The 16,704-nt window shown below is 33.5% G+C and overlaps 1 long non-coding RNA gene across 1 annotated transcript in view; it reads left to right on the top strand.

Annotated features, from left to right (window-relative positions):
* LOC138335782 (uncharacterized) overlaps positions 1-16,156 on the top strand; it is a 35,508-nt gene extending 19,352 nt beyond the window's left edge. Inside the window, exons 2-3 of the long non-coding RNA XR_011210326.1 lie at positions 11,951-12,019; positions 12,435-16,156. This is a non-coding gene — a long non-coding RNA (uncharacterized lncRNA). The remainder of the gene's footprint in view (positions 1-11,950; positions 12,020-12,434) is intronic.
* Positions 16,157-16,704: the final 548 nt, after the last annotated feature.

Here is a 16,704-nt window from a genome sequence, read left to right as displayed (position 1 = left end):
AAGCAAAACGCAATTATCCTATAGCGCATACGTTATGGCGCGAAAAGCTTTACAGCAAAATTACCGCTAAATTATGTGCACATGAAAGTATTCTGAAATGAATGAAGGTCAAATAAAGATTAAATATTATCAGATAAGAATAGTCGGTGGTTTGAATGAATTCAAATGAATTCTTTTATCCCCTATGCATATTTGTCAGCGATCCGAATCTTTTATGCTCTGTATATGGCGTTTTTACAATGGGAACACATGGTTTTGGTTGGTTCCTAAATGACGAAACTGTTGAGATGATGGGTGCTGATTTAAGGCCCGCCGCTAAGTAAATGTTCCTCGCCTCCGTGCGGGAGAAGCTGCCACTGGTGTCGACTATCATTATGTGCAGTATTTGTCTGCTTAACTCAGTGTTGCTTGTATTTATTTCATTAGTTTACCAACATGACTAACATATTTCACACGGCGACTGCGCCAACGCTAAGTCCCTACGGTGAGCCTACATGGCTTAACAGGGCAATAAATGATACACAAACTGCCATTATTTAAAAGCAGCTAATTTGACAATGACAAGCGGCAATTATAGGTAAACCACCATTAGTTGGTGTTCAAAGGTAACGCGCCAGATCGGATAACGCACGGGAGACAAGCGCGGCCCGCCCCACCGGACTCAGGGGCGCTGAATACAGATTTGGCCTGACAGGGAACACCTCCGCGGAGCGTTTCCGTTTTTATTTGTCGGTAATGTTGTGGATAACGTGTGAACAGTGATATCAACACAGAATGAAGGGGAGATATGTTTTACGTTTGTTCTCGATGGCTTGCAAATTTGATATAAACGACTATCTGCCAGATTATCGGCAGATGACATGTGGTGTGTTATTTGCTTTCTTCAGATTTTTTTTTCTGTGATTTTTTTTGTCGTATGCCGTCGGTGTATTCTACAAGTAATACACGTCTAAGGAGAAAACAGTGCGCGTAAATGTGTGAAATAAATCTTAATGGAATTATAGAGATATTTGATATTTTTTGTGAATTATTTTTATGAAGCAAATTTGCAAACAATTGTCACAAGTAATGCCCGTCTAAAGAGAAAAGCAGTGCGCGTTAAATGTGTTGTGAAATAAATCTTAAATAAATGAGAGAGATATTTGATATTTTTGTGAATTATTTTCATGAAGCAAATTTGCAAACAATTGTTAGATGTTATATATTATTCTAATGTGGCATTGCCGCAAGCATGTGTTATAATTGTAGACCAACCATGCATTAGTGATTACTTCCTTCTCATCTATAGTCACCATAATATAACGTTATCAAGTGTCAGAAAAGGATACACGAAATGTTTATATTGTGGTTACCGACAGATAGGATGAAATAAGATTAGACTTAACTGGCGTCAACATTACTAGTGGAGGAAGGGCAGGCCGACGTACAGACTATCAGAGTCGCTGCTGGGGCCGAATGACCAGTATGCTAATTTATGTTCGTATAAATACATGGTGCACCAGTTACATCCTTTCTGTCTGTGAGGGGTTGTAACTTTTCCCCAATGAAACATTGTTGTTCTGTCTGTGAATGGTCGTGTTTGTTACAAATTTGATGTTATCAAATCTTAAGGTTTTAATCTTAGTGTACGTTTTATTAACAAACACATTTACTAAACAATTTGAACATTTTCTGTTCATATTATCCAATTATTTACCCTAACGTTAAGAAAAAGTAATACATGAAAGGGTTAACCGAATGGCATGGAGTATGCTGTGCAAACAATTCTAAATGCTACAAAGTTATTTATTCTTTCAAATCATAACAAGTTGTTACTTCACACTGTAAAATGGAATGGTATCGAGTGTTTACTTGCAACGTTACTTCGAGACTTTTGTCTCAGTAAATTTTTTTTTGCAAAAATATAAAAATAAATAAATACCTGAAAAAAACTAAAATTCACTAAATTAACTAAATCACAAACATTTCTCGTCTTTAGCATCATTGACGAGATTTATAACGATAAGCAGAATTATAACGAGGCATTGTTTGTTTCAATATGATGATATGCTTTCCATTTTATATAAAATCAAATAAAGATACTTTATTAAATTTCATATGTTACACTCATTTCTATTGGCTAGATCTTTGAAGCTATTTTCCATAGACCGAAAGAATAATACGTCACGTATTATGACGTCATAAATACAAAACACGGGGAATTTTAAAAGCGGTACAGTCATTGGCCAAACTGGATTATAGGATAAGATATCAATGCGCCACAACTCAATTTGTTTTTTGGTGTTTTTTGTTTTTGTTTTTTTTTTAAGAAAGCTAAATCACGGATATGTATGCCTAATCAGTACCTGATTGGGTGATCTGAATTAAATTATAAGCATTATTCTAAATATCTTTTGGGGTTATGAAGTCATAGACAAAAAACAGGCGGACATTCTTCACGTCTATCACAACACAACCGGAATAATATCGGTGTTTAGATTAATATGGGATAAGTTCTAAACAGCAATATATAATAAAAGAAAATCTACTCGAGTTTGATAAAGTAATAATATAGCATTATGATATATAGCATTTATCCTTTTCAATATTTCTACCAAACTCTCAAATTTATTAATTCATATGAAAAAAAACATTATTTTTCAATGTTATATTTAGGAAGTTTAATGGTATAATGTTATTTTATACCAGGTGAAACAATTTACAGAAATCAGTCAGTTAAAAACTATCACGAATATGAAAATATTTGAATAGTTTGCCAAGTCAATATTGTTACACAATATGCGTCATTAAGTAATATACAAATAAATTACAAAATAAATAAAATGCACGGGCCACTGTTTATCATATACGTAAACAAAAAGAATAAAATTCAACAAGGTTTATATAATTTTTAAATATGCAAATACATACCTTAAATAGTGATAGATATGCAGGTTTTGTCTTCGTAAGTTTCCGAAATTAAACAGAATCAAATTCTTTTGTCAATCCGGCGACGTGTTTCAGGTATCACTTCAGAAAAAAAGACATCTGTCATACAATGCATTTTTTCACAAATGCTTATTTTTTATTTGACTGATATTTTTGGCAACATATATGTATATTTGAAGCATAACCACAAAAAGCAAATATGTCCTCTGACAGGAGGAGACTTATTCGTCGTTCTCACTTTAAATCACACACATACCCTTACTTACACCTTATACGTAATATCGTAAATGGTATTGTGTAACCTTACATATAAGGGAGATCATTATATTATAATAACATAGTAATTTCTGCTTTTAAATAATTACTTTCACCATACATTTGGAATATATATAATCGAAATTAGCAGTGAATACTCTGCTTTCTGAACCGGACCTGTATCACGAACCCCATCGGTAGGTCCCGATATCAGTTTGACAGATATATATATTTCAGTAGAGTTTATCTACTATGGGGCCAATAGAAAGTGTTTACCCTGCTAATTTAGATAAGTAAACGATCTGTTAAGTGGTGCATTAGACATAGGAGTAAACATATATCCGTGTCTGTAAATAAACAAATAATACACGATCACCACTACAGCTGTTCAAACTATAGACCGCTTAATGGGTTGGTCTGTCATCTTTGTAGTTAAACCTTTTTAATATGCCAGGAAATGTTATACATGTTTCTTATCGTCGCTGAGAATAGATTATAATACAGTGCAATAAAAACATTGATAAAACATCAGCAATATCTCTGTTACAAACGTACTAAGATGAAAGGCGAAATTTAGTTTTTCTTATTGTTATTGTACAAAACTGTATACGATTTATGCTGTTGTTTTTTGTGTTGTTTTTGGCTTGAGTTTGTTTGTTTTTCTAGCTTATTTGTTTATTAATCTTTTTTTATCTATTTCTTTTCTTTTCTTTTTTTTTTTTTGTTTCATGAAGTGAATATAAATTAATTACCAAATTCGCTTTCGAAACAGAATATCGAAAGATAATTCAAATACATGTATATCCAATGTGTAAGATATTCAAACACACAATACATTGACTACAAACAAGGCCGTCCTTACGTCACCATGACTTTTAAGCTCTCAACCAAACATTCAATCAACTAAAAAATAATTCAATTATATTGATCATAAAGATAAATATTTTGTTTGGAATCTGTTGTAAAAGGTTATATGTGGCTGATGATATAATATTCTCTACGGTTTGTCACTCTCGTCAGAGAAAATATTATTTGAGATTTATGCGATGTTGATATGTTCAGTTCCTTTACGATGAGTAAACGTTCATATAATATGCATTCGTTTTTGTATGTAAACATCTCTCGTCACTAAATTCCCGCCAAGTTTTCATGTTTTCATCTTGAACCTTATAAAACTAAAGTACTTTCCATATAAAAAATATTAACTAATAATATGTACAAAAAAAACTTTATTAAAATTTCATGCATACACTTTACGTTATAAAGGCGGTTTGGGCAATATCAAAGACAATTCTCACAAATCGGAAATACACACTCAACGTGGAATTATCACTGCAAATAAAAGGAGTGCAGTTAAATACGCCACGATAACGTAATGTGTGTAATCTTCATTTATCAAATTAATGTTTACAAAAAAGACATATATAAAATTGCACTTCAAAGCTACGGCTTTACATAAGTATAGAATAATGCTTTGTATATTAATGGTAACATTGATATAGCGTCATGTAGTCTGTGGGCTGTGGGTGAAAAGTAACACAGAACGTGAGGAGTGCGGATTCACTGGTGCCACAGTTTATACAACGCTGAGAGAAACGGCATCAAAGTCAGGAGTTTAAGAGTCAATTCTTTTATCTATGCGTTGAAATGCTAACTTAATGATATGACTAGGTCTGTAAACATCAAAAACAAAATGTTTTCAGTTAATTTCCATCTTAATAAGAGCTAACGAGACAATCTAATTCAGTAAATGATGTTGTACAGTATGTTGTTTTTCTAATTACTTTCATTTTCCATGATAAATACACGGGCTTGATTGTCTAATAGGGATTTATATGCATTACAGCACATATGGTTTGAGGCACAGGAAACAATAAATAACATCTCATATCTTATTGTAACTTGCATTAAGCGTGATTCCTAACACACAATGAAGAGGATAACTTCATATCGGGGCGGTTGATGAATTTATATAGTGCTCTACATACGCATTTCGTAATAATACAAACAGATATGGAAAATTGGCACACTATCATTTGAAATAAATAGATGTTTACATTAACTGTATACCATTTATTTTACATAGACTAATGGTTTCACGCTAATTTGTAGAAAATAGTATGTAAAACAATTTATGGAGAAAATGTTTCCCATTATCATATAAGAATACATTATTTAAGTCTAAGGAATTCCTTGAACTTAATTACTAGCTCGTTCTATCAAAGAGTTATCTCCCTTTTGGGTAGGTATCCATTGTAAAGTTATTATTTTGTACGCGAAATTCTCGTCACGTTCTATGAAATGTATGACGCTATGCCATCACAAACACATGATGTCACCACGAATATCTATCCGCAAAGGTAGATAACTCTGTAATATAAAATACAGAACTATGTATGAGAGGCAAGTAATTAGATCTGTTATTAATAAATAATGTTATGTCCTTTTTGAAGTATGTGCTCTAAAAGTATATTACAAAAAGTATTTCTGAGATTTGAAATATTGAATGTTTTTTATTCAACTTCTCAAGTGTATCAGACAATGCTCACTAACCACATACCGTTTAAATCTTGTATGGGATATGGAATACTTTACAATAAAGTGAACATTGAAATAAAATAAGATACACATAATTATATATCTACTTGTCTTATTTATTTGTGTATTTATCTATTATTTCTTCTAATTCTTATTTGTTCTAATAGTCCTTAACCAAATAATTCGGGAAAGATCTTACAAAACCACACACAAGTGAAGTAGATCAGTCTGCCTACCCATTGAGTGAGCTGCCAAACTTGTTCGGGTAATATGGCACAAAAGCAAAATACTTTTTTACTCTCAGTGATAATTGTAATGGTGATTGGAAGACGAAGCCATTTCTTTCCTCCTAATTGAGACGGCACTGTTGTTCTGATTATGGGTGATTGCGTTGTGTGGTGCCCTACGTGTCAGCTAGGGTACTAGAACAGACGTCCAACAGTTTACCCGGTGTGTGAGACAATTAGAACAATACCTACTAATGCTTGCAATACATTAGTGCAGGAGAGTATCTGTGAAGCAATTAGGACCGTTATTAGCGTAACATAACCCCCTAATTACCTAATCACTGCTATTGTCACTGGAGATGCGCACTATGTATTCCTACGCCGACAGTCCTAAAACATACCTACGAGCATCCGTCGGTATCCATTGTCTTTCTCTGCATATCTCACTTACCAGCTTTGACGTCCATCGGCTAAGGTCGGTCGGGTTACCTCGTCAATGACAACAGTACTCCCGCTTTGGATTGTGACACGTGTTGTTGGTTCAGTAGATGCTTATAAATGTACTGTAATATTAGTGAGATAACACCTTTCCGAACCTTTGTCGCCATGGATTCAGAAAATAGCGTGTCTTTAAGATGTACATTGAGATTTAATGGGTATTGTAATGTACATCCATTCCACGTTATGTAGTTAGTTATCAGCCTAATGTTAACAGCAACGTAACACATTCAAGTGTTTTTGATGTTGTTTCAGATTCTGATCCGTATCGCACAAAGCACCGATGGTGCCATGATAGCTAAGTAAGTACAAGGTCAGAGTTATGGAACTTGAGTTGAAGAATCATGACATTGTTCGGTCCTTCCGTGCAGAGGGTCCACTTCATAGTTACATTCCCGCAGAAATGTCACCACAGAGATAGCAAGTGCATTGACTTTTCCTTTGAATAACCAAAAGCAAAATTACATTTTCAGTTCTTTCTCTTATCTTTTGAATCAACATATAGACCCTTAGCTGCACAATATTTATTTGGTATACATATTTATGTATATATATCTTTGGTTTTCAATTGATTTGATCCTTAGCTGCAAAATAAAATGTGTCCTTGATTTTGTCTTTGACAGCAGACTGCATAGCTAGGCAGACTGCATAGTTGAACTAAAATGAGGTATGGGAAGGTTTATGATTTACCATATTTTTCAGTTAGATAATAATTCTTAATAATGTAATAGAATATTCATTGCAGTTGAAGACATAAACAAATCAAATTAGACGTTACCCCTGCGAGATGGTATTCATGACATCATGAATATTCATGAATGATTCATGAACTTTCAAGAATATTAGCAGATTGTGGTTCATGAAAAATAAGTCATGAATATTCATCAAATGACTCTACTGAACTGTTCATGAAGTTTTATGAATCCATGAAACATTCATGATAATTCATGATCAATGTGTCAAGAATTATCCATAAAGTTTTATGCATGACTAATATTCATTCATTTTTAAGAATTTTAATGAATAACAGTTATGCAGAAAACTTCTTGAATGATTCTGGACATGCAATTTCATTCATTTTGATGAATTTTAATGAATATCAATTGAAGTAGTAATTCTAATGCAACATGATACATGTTATACAAGTAAGTTATAATCGATACTTTAGACACAAAACTGATATACGTATTTACATGCATATGTAAGTGTTATTCTTTCATATGAATTGTAAAGAATAATAGAGCCAATAGTTTTATCTTGTTGAAATGCATTTACAAAATATAACGATACTGTACCAGAACGCAAAAAACCCGTTTATTAAGATAAATATGAGCCTGAATAGGTCACTTGTAGCCAAATGTATAAACTTTAATTTGGTCAGGGCTAATGAAGTAATACTAAGCCTGTCGAGTGCTCTTGCACCATACCAGTCGAACGTTCTTGCACCATACAAAACCGCAAGGACGAACGAGCAGAAAACGAAACTACAGAATATGAGAAAAAAGAATGTTGAGCAGGTTCCATTTGTATGGTATTGACGATACCCTCTTGGTAAACACCGTCAGTGTACTTGGCCACCGGGGCATAACACTAACTCTAAGTGTCGGCAGGCAATAATAGCCGATAAATAAAACAAATGATACACGAAACATTGCGATGGAATTAACACCAATTTGCCAGCCGGCTGTATGGTACGGTTGGAGTTAGAGGATGGGACCATTACACCTGAAGTTATTGTGTGTTCGCGAGTAAAACAATATGGCTAATATGCTGTAGACATATTCAGGTGTATCGCCATGGTATAACATGTAATTAGCCATTCACGTGCTTCTTGTTTTGACGTTAATTATTTTTTATATCTACGGTTCATGAAGAGGACACTTTTCTTGGCTCATTCTCCATGCTAAAATGTTTCAACTTTGACCCCGGGGTATTCAGAGAAGCATTGACATTTGACCTTTCAAGCTCTGATGTATACGGCTCATTCTTATTTTTTTAGACTTCAACTTAGCCATCGAGAAAAAAAATGATTTAATAACAATTATAGATTTAGGCAAAACTTATTATATTATGGCACTAAAAAACTACACTTAAACTATTAAAGGGTATGTTCCTATTGTTTCAATACATGTTAGTTTCTTTGTTATATAAATTGCATTTTACCCTTTACCGTGAACAAAACAGTTAATTAAACTCTAGACGTAATTTTGATGATTAAAGGTTGATCTGACATGCCTTTTTGTCACGACTGTGTTAATTTGTCCTGATGCTGAAGCTCTGGTTAGTTGATGACTGGGCGGATCAATCGGTTATATGTTCTAAAATATCTAAAACACGGGTCAACCCGGAAATATTGGGTTAGTGTTTGACACGGTATTTGATTATCCCTCGAATGTACCCATACTCTCGGTTTAGTAACTGGTTTACATAACTAACAAGTGAAATATAAACACTATAGCCAACAACCCATGTTATCGTTTGTGTTACAAATATCTCAAGAACTGTTAAAAAAATTGCCATAGTTCGGTAGAGCGTTAAAACATATGTTATTAAAACATAAAATATAAGATATTTCAAATGAAATTAGTCGGCAGTCTTAATTTGTTAATTACCGTTGATTACTCATCTCATAATTAAAAAAGAGCGGTTTTATAAACAAGGTGAAAACGTATTTCCCACAAAGTTTTAATCAAATGGGTGTATTGAACGACGTTTTAATGTTCAGTAAAGCAGTTAGTCTCTGAGAAAGGCTTCCCCTCTTAATGTTTTATCCACTAACGTTATTTCACTTTAGTTGCTAAACTTTGTATGATGCAAAACAAAAGTAAAATTCTTGTACACTTCAAAGCTGTTTTGAGCAGAATCGTGGCACCAGTACGATAATTTCTCTAGTCATTTAATCAGAGTTTCTTTTTGCAGGAAGAGCCCAGTCGTTGGTAATCACGGAAAATAATTCAATCCTTCGAAAAGAAAATTATTTTCCAATCATATCCCCGAGAACAATTACGAAAATTACGACTAAATTTCTCAGAAGTTTTATTGAGTTTATTTGATGTTACTCTTGATTCAAGTACAGCATTCATAATTCAATTTATCTGAAGATTTTTCTTAAGTGTATATATAACATTAAATGCTTCGAAAACGGGAAAGGGGGCGTTTCTAGGCATTTCACAGGAGGGATAAAAGCCGCGAATAACTCTAAATAATTATCATACAACGCATACTGTTAATGAGGCCGTTTATATATTAATTTCCTCCCTCGATCTTAATGAATCCCATGTTTGATGGGCGTGGAGAACAACTCTCTGACAGGGCTATTCGGTAACGATTTGACTTAGACGTAAAATGGCTATATTAACGTTACGCCATCATCACTGTTGGGTTTATAAAATTGAAATGACAAGTGACCTAAATGATGCCGTCAGCGTACTGACAGGACCGTTAGAAAGAAGCAAATAACTTAATGCTGCCTAAATGTGGCGAGCTGCTGAAACGAATTGCCTCGTCATTATCTCAACAGAGTATATACCACACACATCAAGTCGTATCGGGTGTTTCTCGCCTTCCTCCCTCAGTTCTGTCTCCCTCTTAAATCTTGCATTCTGTACGAAACCTCAGCGGTATGGGGATACTTCAAACATGAGCGTGAAATACCGAGTAAATGAAGCTCGAAACAGCATTTACAATGTCAATTTACTGCAAACAGAACAATACAGTGCTTCAATATATTTCTACAAAGTGGTCCGGCTCTTTCGAGTCAACATCTTTATCATTTACACCCCAAGCCTCAGGAAACCGCGCGTTTTCTGGCATATTGTACTGATACATACTCCCCGCTCCTAATCGCCAGATGACTCTGAAAACACCCATCTTAGGCCTCACGGCGTGCTGTATTTACAAACAGACTCGTAGAACCAATAAAACCTAAATTGTTTTCAATTAGAAACATGACATATGTAATATCCAATTTTCTCTTCTCCACAGGGGCTTATAATGGTGCTTCCATATGGGTGTTTGCTACCGCGATATCGGGCCTGTAATTTATAAGCTAAACCTCTTCTAGCGCGCATCCTTTCTTCTTCTTTTCTAATTACACCGGCATACTATGGGTATCTTATTTTCAGATAATTATATGATTAGTAATATGTCCATTAAAAGTATCCACCCTTCGAAAAGATGGAACGATCGGAATATATTGCCAATATTTTTATTTGTAATTGATTGTGAATGAAAAATTATAATTCCGAAGATTTACTTAAAGGTTTTCTATCTAATCTTATATAAACTAGTGTCTTTAGGCTAAAACAAAGTTAAAAATGATAACGCGATTTACAGAAATCTCAATTAAATACCTCAATTCCGTGATGGCCTTGTGCATTTTTTCAGCTTCTTCGATTTCTTCCAAAAACGTTTGCAGTTGATCCTCGTTTAATACCTCGAAATAGAATTAAACATATACTTTTGCAATGTATTATGATGAGCAATGGTATTTTGCTCTTGTATTGGCTATGTTGGTTGGTTGGTGTGGTTGATTATGGCTATATAATATTAGCATCTAATGATATTTAAAAACCGTCTCCTCTATATGCAATGTGAAGTATATATAAATTTCGTTATGTTTGGGGAGTCTGTGGCATATTCGTTTGTGTAGTATGTATAAATTTCGTTATGTTTGGGGAGTCTGTGGCATGTTTGGGGAGTCTGTGGCATATTCGTTTGTATACGTTTACACTAGTGGAACTCTGGTCCATGTTATAGTGCTATCACAACGAAACATATCACACAAGACACCGAACAGCACATCCTACTCATCACATTCAACTCACAACGATCAACCAGTCGTCCTACTCCATCTTTGCTGAGCGCTTAACAGGAGCAAAAACTGTCTCATATTACAAGTTAATAATGTTCTTCTTACAAGATGTATATCTTATAATAAGTATTTGCAAGTATGTTGTTAATATCCCAATGTTAATAATGAGCAGTTGTTATTTATACATCCATTTCTTATGCACCCAGCGTTCTTTCACTTCTGATAAACAATTGCACTTGATTGTTTTCCATTTTTCCATATTAACTTTGTTTAGTTGGTATTCTGGTGATAATTAACGTTTGTACTTGGTGTTCTTTCAAAATATAATTAATATGTTGCGAACAAATGTGCTAAATGAATAACTAAAATACTGCACCTCCCAATTCACATATTAATAGACATTTCACTCAGTGATTCCTTCGAAGACGTCGCCATTGTAATGAGTACGCTGTTTCTTCCATGCCTAACGAAATAAATGTATCTTTACGGCATCGTTGTCGATTCTATTGAGCATTGCAATTAAGTATACGTGTGTCTTGCAAGTATTAGTCATACATCATCTACGATAGCTATACAAGGTATGTAATTTCACAAAAAAGAAGATAAACTGACCGGTATCTCGTTATGGTAGACTTAAATATTTGTGAGCTTTCAATATGTTCACATATCATTACATTCGACGTATTGACAGGCAGACGGATGGGCAGACTAACAGACAGACATACGGATGAACAGACAGACAAACGGACCTAGATGCAAGGTAAACATTTTTTTTCTCCTTTTGTGAACTGTTTCAATGTCATTTTGCATATGGGGTAGAACCTTTTGTTATGTTTCTAATTTTGCATAAAATATTTGAAACATTATCCAAAATTGTACTGCCAAATTCATCATTTTAAATTTCTTACTTCCACATATGTATCTTTATATTACAGTAATGTAATTATTCTTTCTAACAAGCTGTTTTTCTTGGTAATTATTTATTTATTACTCTAATAATAACATTAGTTTTGCTGGTTGAAGTTCGTATTTCCGGAATGATTAACCTCTCGGAGGTTCGGACGAGTTTTCATGTTAAAATTTTCACCTAATACCACTGGTGCGTTAGAAAACCCTTGACAAGAGCTAGTGTGTCTGGCACTCGTATACTAAAACACCAATCTGCCACTTTACAGGTATTACAAGCCAATTCACTTGGAAGGAGAAAGAGAGAGAACCATTCTAGATAGAACATTCAGTCTAAGTGGAAGCATGCCTCCGAAGCCAACTCCGTCAATTGCTGGTAATGAACTTTGGATAGAGATGATGAAGAGCCGCTTGAATACTTTTCTGTGGTCGTTACAGAACACTCGCTGACCAATAACACTTGGAAGGAAAGTGGGCGATAATAAGATAATTACAGCGGACAAGCCAGGTATACGGGATAGTGTGTATATACCAATTACATTCCGATTATCAGTTAAACGCCCCATGTATCGATCGAGACTACACAACTAAGAGGGCTAAATAGCCTGATGGGCATATGGACGTGACGGGGTAGCGACTGGTTATGATATTAATATGCAGGGGTCAAACAGATAGGTCAGGGATAGGTGACGCTTGTTTCTGTGGTGTACATTAATAGTCTGTAAACATTTTTTTGCGATATACGGGTGACTAGAAACCATGAAAATTAGATCATTACCGCGAATACTTATTGAACATAGGCACAATATTAAAAAATTGTTATATTTAATTCATTTACTATAGAGAACAACCAACTAAATAATTTTACATAGACAACCATGTTAAAGTTTGTTAAAGATGTGTAATGTATTATTAAAACAAAGGAATATTAGTTAGCTATTGTGTTCTATGATTAAAGTCTAGGTTCTCATATAACACAAGATAGAAAAAAAAGTTTGGGTCCTTCAGCTCAAACTCCAAGCAGGGTAGCTATATTGATATCAGGGGTATTTTGCACTAAAGAATCCTGAAACTCTGATGTTTTACCTATTCATGATCAAATTTAATATTTTGAACCTAAATCTCAATCTGAATTTCCAAATTCATATCATTGTTATCTAGGAGTAATTACCTGTAAGAAAACCTTTTTAATTTTGAAATTCATATTTAGCCAGCCAATCAGCGGCCGGGTTGAATTCTATCCTGGGCTCAACCTTGTATACACAGGGGCACATTTCGAAGGTTTTTTTTTATTATTTAGTTGTTTGGTCCCTATAGGTATTAAATAGAATATGTAAAGTCGTATAAAAACGCGAAATTTATATAAGTTTTCGAAAAAAAGTTAGTTTACCGAATGACTTTAGGAAATAGCGGTATTGAGGTTTTCCTTACGTGTCTGTAATTATACAATAATTATATAATAATTATTTGTTGAATTTATATAAAACTAAACTGTGTAGAATATACCAGTATTGCATCAAATTGTGAAGAAATTGTAATTGTACATCATATATGTATGTGTCAAACCTTACTTAGTATGCATTTTATGCAAGTATCTTAATGTCATGAGTACCAAAATCATCATTTTATTTTAGTTGCTTATAAAACTATTTTTTAATGTCATTATCTTTATAACAGAAAAAAAAACAAATACCGTGTGTTTTCGCAAAAAGAGCATTAAGAAATGGTGAGTTAATCATTGTATATATATTTTGCATTTTTATTACTGATGAGCCTTTTACAAAGACTTAGAAGTAAAACAACAAACAAGTGTCAATTGATCTACCTTAAATGCTACAAAAAAAAAAGAAAGAAAAAAACCCAACCGATTTGTCTGTTGAACAGGCGCTTCGCTTTGCATGAAATTTCATGCAGCGGATGTTGGAGTCCAAAAGTAATAAATAAAACGTTGACGTTCTTCTATGATCCGGATCCTTGATAGAGAATGCAGTGGGATACTGGATATGATAGCGTTATCATGGACTACAGTGGAACCTAAGTACATAAAATACAGTTTCATAAGTCTACGGGTAGGCGCGTAGATCGATGGTTCTCAGTTAGAAATCGACAGGTAAAGAAGTAAATGAGTTTTTAATGGAAGCCTATAAACATGGATATAGTTCTGCTCAGCGGTCCCAGTGTTCCTTCTAATCTTATTAATGGCGAAATATTTTTGGAATTAATTTCTTTTGTATGTTTTGACCTCCCTGTAAAGTACAAATTGTCGGCTGAAATTTATATAGTAGGTGTGTATTAAGCACAACTCGTTGGCGGAAAAATAATATCACAGATATTATTTATTTGACATTAAGTCGACATTAACTGTTTATTGTTTTTAGAAACTATCAAATACATATACTAGTATATCCCACAATAGCGATGCTCCCCTCTTCTAACTACGTACCCACCTAGCTACATGTACCTACTTTATTAATTCTATTTTACATTGCATATTACTTTGTACTATTGAAAGTAATTTAAATCCAATATGGTAACAATATGATGACTTGAAAAGTAAACTGCAATATATGTTCCTTGAATAAGGCTATGTAGCTGAACATTTGGAACAGAGACGGTTTATATTAAACAAATTGTAAATTATGTTCCCTTTGGAACAATTACGCCAAGTTAAGTTATATAGCTGTCACTGCCTAATGTTCCACGCGACTCAACATACCAAATCGTTATACAGTAAAACCTTCCTTAGCGACCACCTTGACTGTATTATAAGACCTACTTGATAAGACGACCTTCTATAAAGACCACCGGACAATCAAGAACATGTTTTCCTTTCTGTCTTTGTTGTTCTTTACAGGTTGGACTCTACATTATTTATTATAATCCATAAAGTAAGATAATTCATGCATCACTAAAAATCATGAAAGACAGAGCTCTTCGATACACAGAAATATTCGCGAATGAATTTTTATATGATTCACAATTCACACGTGGTAGAAAACTAAAATTCGCTTGCATATTTCACTATGAAATAAATTGAATTTGCTTGTATGTATAATTTATCTTTTTTTTATCATTGATGTTATTACCATGGTTTTCATTCATTTCCGATTTACTAATTTGTCTCATTCGCCAATACCTAAAGAAGTCTTAAATTTCTAGAAATAAGAAAAATTATGAACGCAAAATAATGGAGTATCAATAAGCAAAATCATTCTATTATCAGGATTTGTACAAGTGTTAGTTGAAACAGACTAAGATATGTTTAAGTTTTTGTCATAAATAAATAACATCAAAATATCCACCGCTGTCAGCAACAACAAATATGGATAATTTACATCACGCGCAGGCGCACTGGTAAATTATGATAGGATATATGAATTTAATGACTTAAATATGTTTTATATTACATATTTGTGTTATTCACCGACGGATTGAGTGGGAGTTAAGTGAGTCCAGTCGTGAAGGCGACAAAAAAGTCATAAAAATAAAATTTATTTGACATAAATATTAGTCAAGCGTTCAGCTGATGACGATTAAGGAAAACATTAGAAAGACCATGATCTTCATCGTTTAGGAATATCTCCATAGTTTTTTTATAGTATTATTTTTGGTACGTTATTTCTTTCATAACTTTAGATTTCCAACGTACATTACACACATGCTGGTTAAATATCAGATTAATAAATGCCGGAAGTATATGATTGTTTAATAAAGGCTATCTGAAGTACATACATTCACAAGTTGACTGCGTACATATTCTTGATTTTTTAAAATTTGTTCCATCCTGATAAATCGTTAATCCCATTGATTTTAAATCATTTTTAATAATGTCATTATCGTCATTTTGAACATATTGTTTTTGCGTTCAATGTCATCCTTTTCAACATCAATAAAATCACGTTGCTTATCATAATGCATAATTAATGATTTCGGATAAATTTACATCATTTAGAGTAATGAAAGATTTGATATCTAAAAACGCCAAAACGAAATATTAATCTTAGTTTTATAGCTGTTCTATCTCCGTCATAAACATGTAGTTAAGCTTATCTCTAAAACTTAGAATTAAAACAAATTACGTGGATAATTCAGACAAGCATCATATCTGCAATGTCTACCAACCTGACTCATGAGTGTTCAGAAACTCATTCTGAAAAAAAAAACACAACTTTAAAATATATTTAGTGGCAGATTGCATTTTAAATGCTTAACTAACATTTAACTGTATCGTGAAGATTAATTATATCTAAGTGGAAGAAAATGACTGCCGAAATCGCGTAAAGCTTCCAACTTCTCCCAGTGCCGGCATTTGTCACGTCTAGAATGGGTTCTGTTGTAATGGTTACCGATAGTGAGGTGTCAGACAGTTTCCGAAACTATATCTCATGTTGTGCATTTAAGCTTTTAACTCTTTTAAGAAATTCAAATATATTTACTTACTTTAACTTTTTGATAAATGCTTATCGTGAAAATGAACGGCCGCAGAGGTGCAAAAACTGACAATGTCGACCAGGATTGAAATAATTACCCGCTTTGACT

The sequence above is a fragment of the Argopecten irradians genome, chromosome 11 (assembly GCF_041381155.1).
Source record: "Argopecten irradians isolate NY chromosome 11, Ai_NY, whole genome shotgun sequence".
NCBI lineage: Eukaryota > Metazoa > Mollusca > Bivalvia > Pectinida > Pectinidae > Argopecten > Argopecten irradians.
Note: the sequence above shows the minus strand (reverse complement) of the source record. Positions and strands in the feature narration are given on the sequence as shown.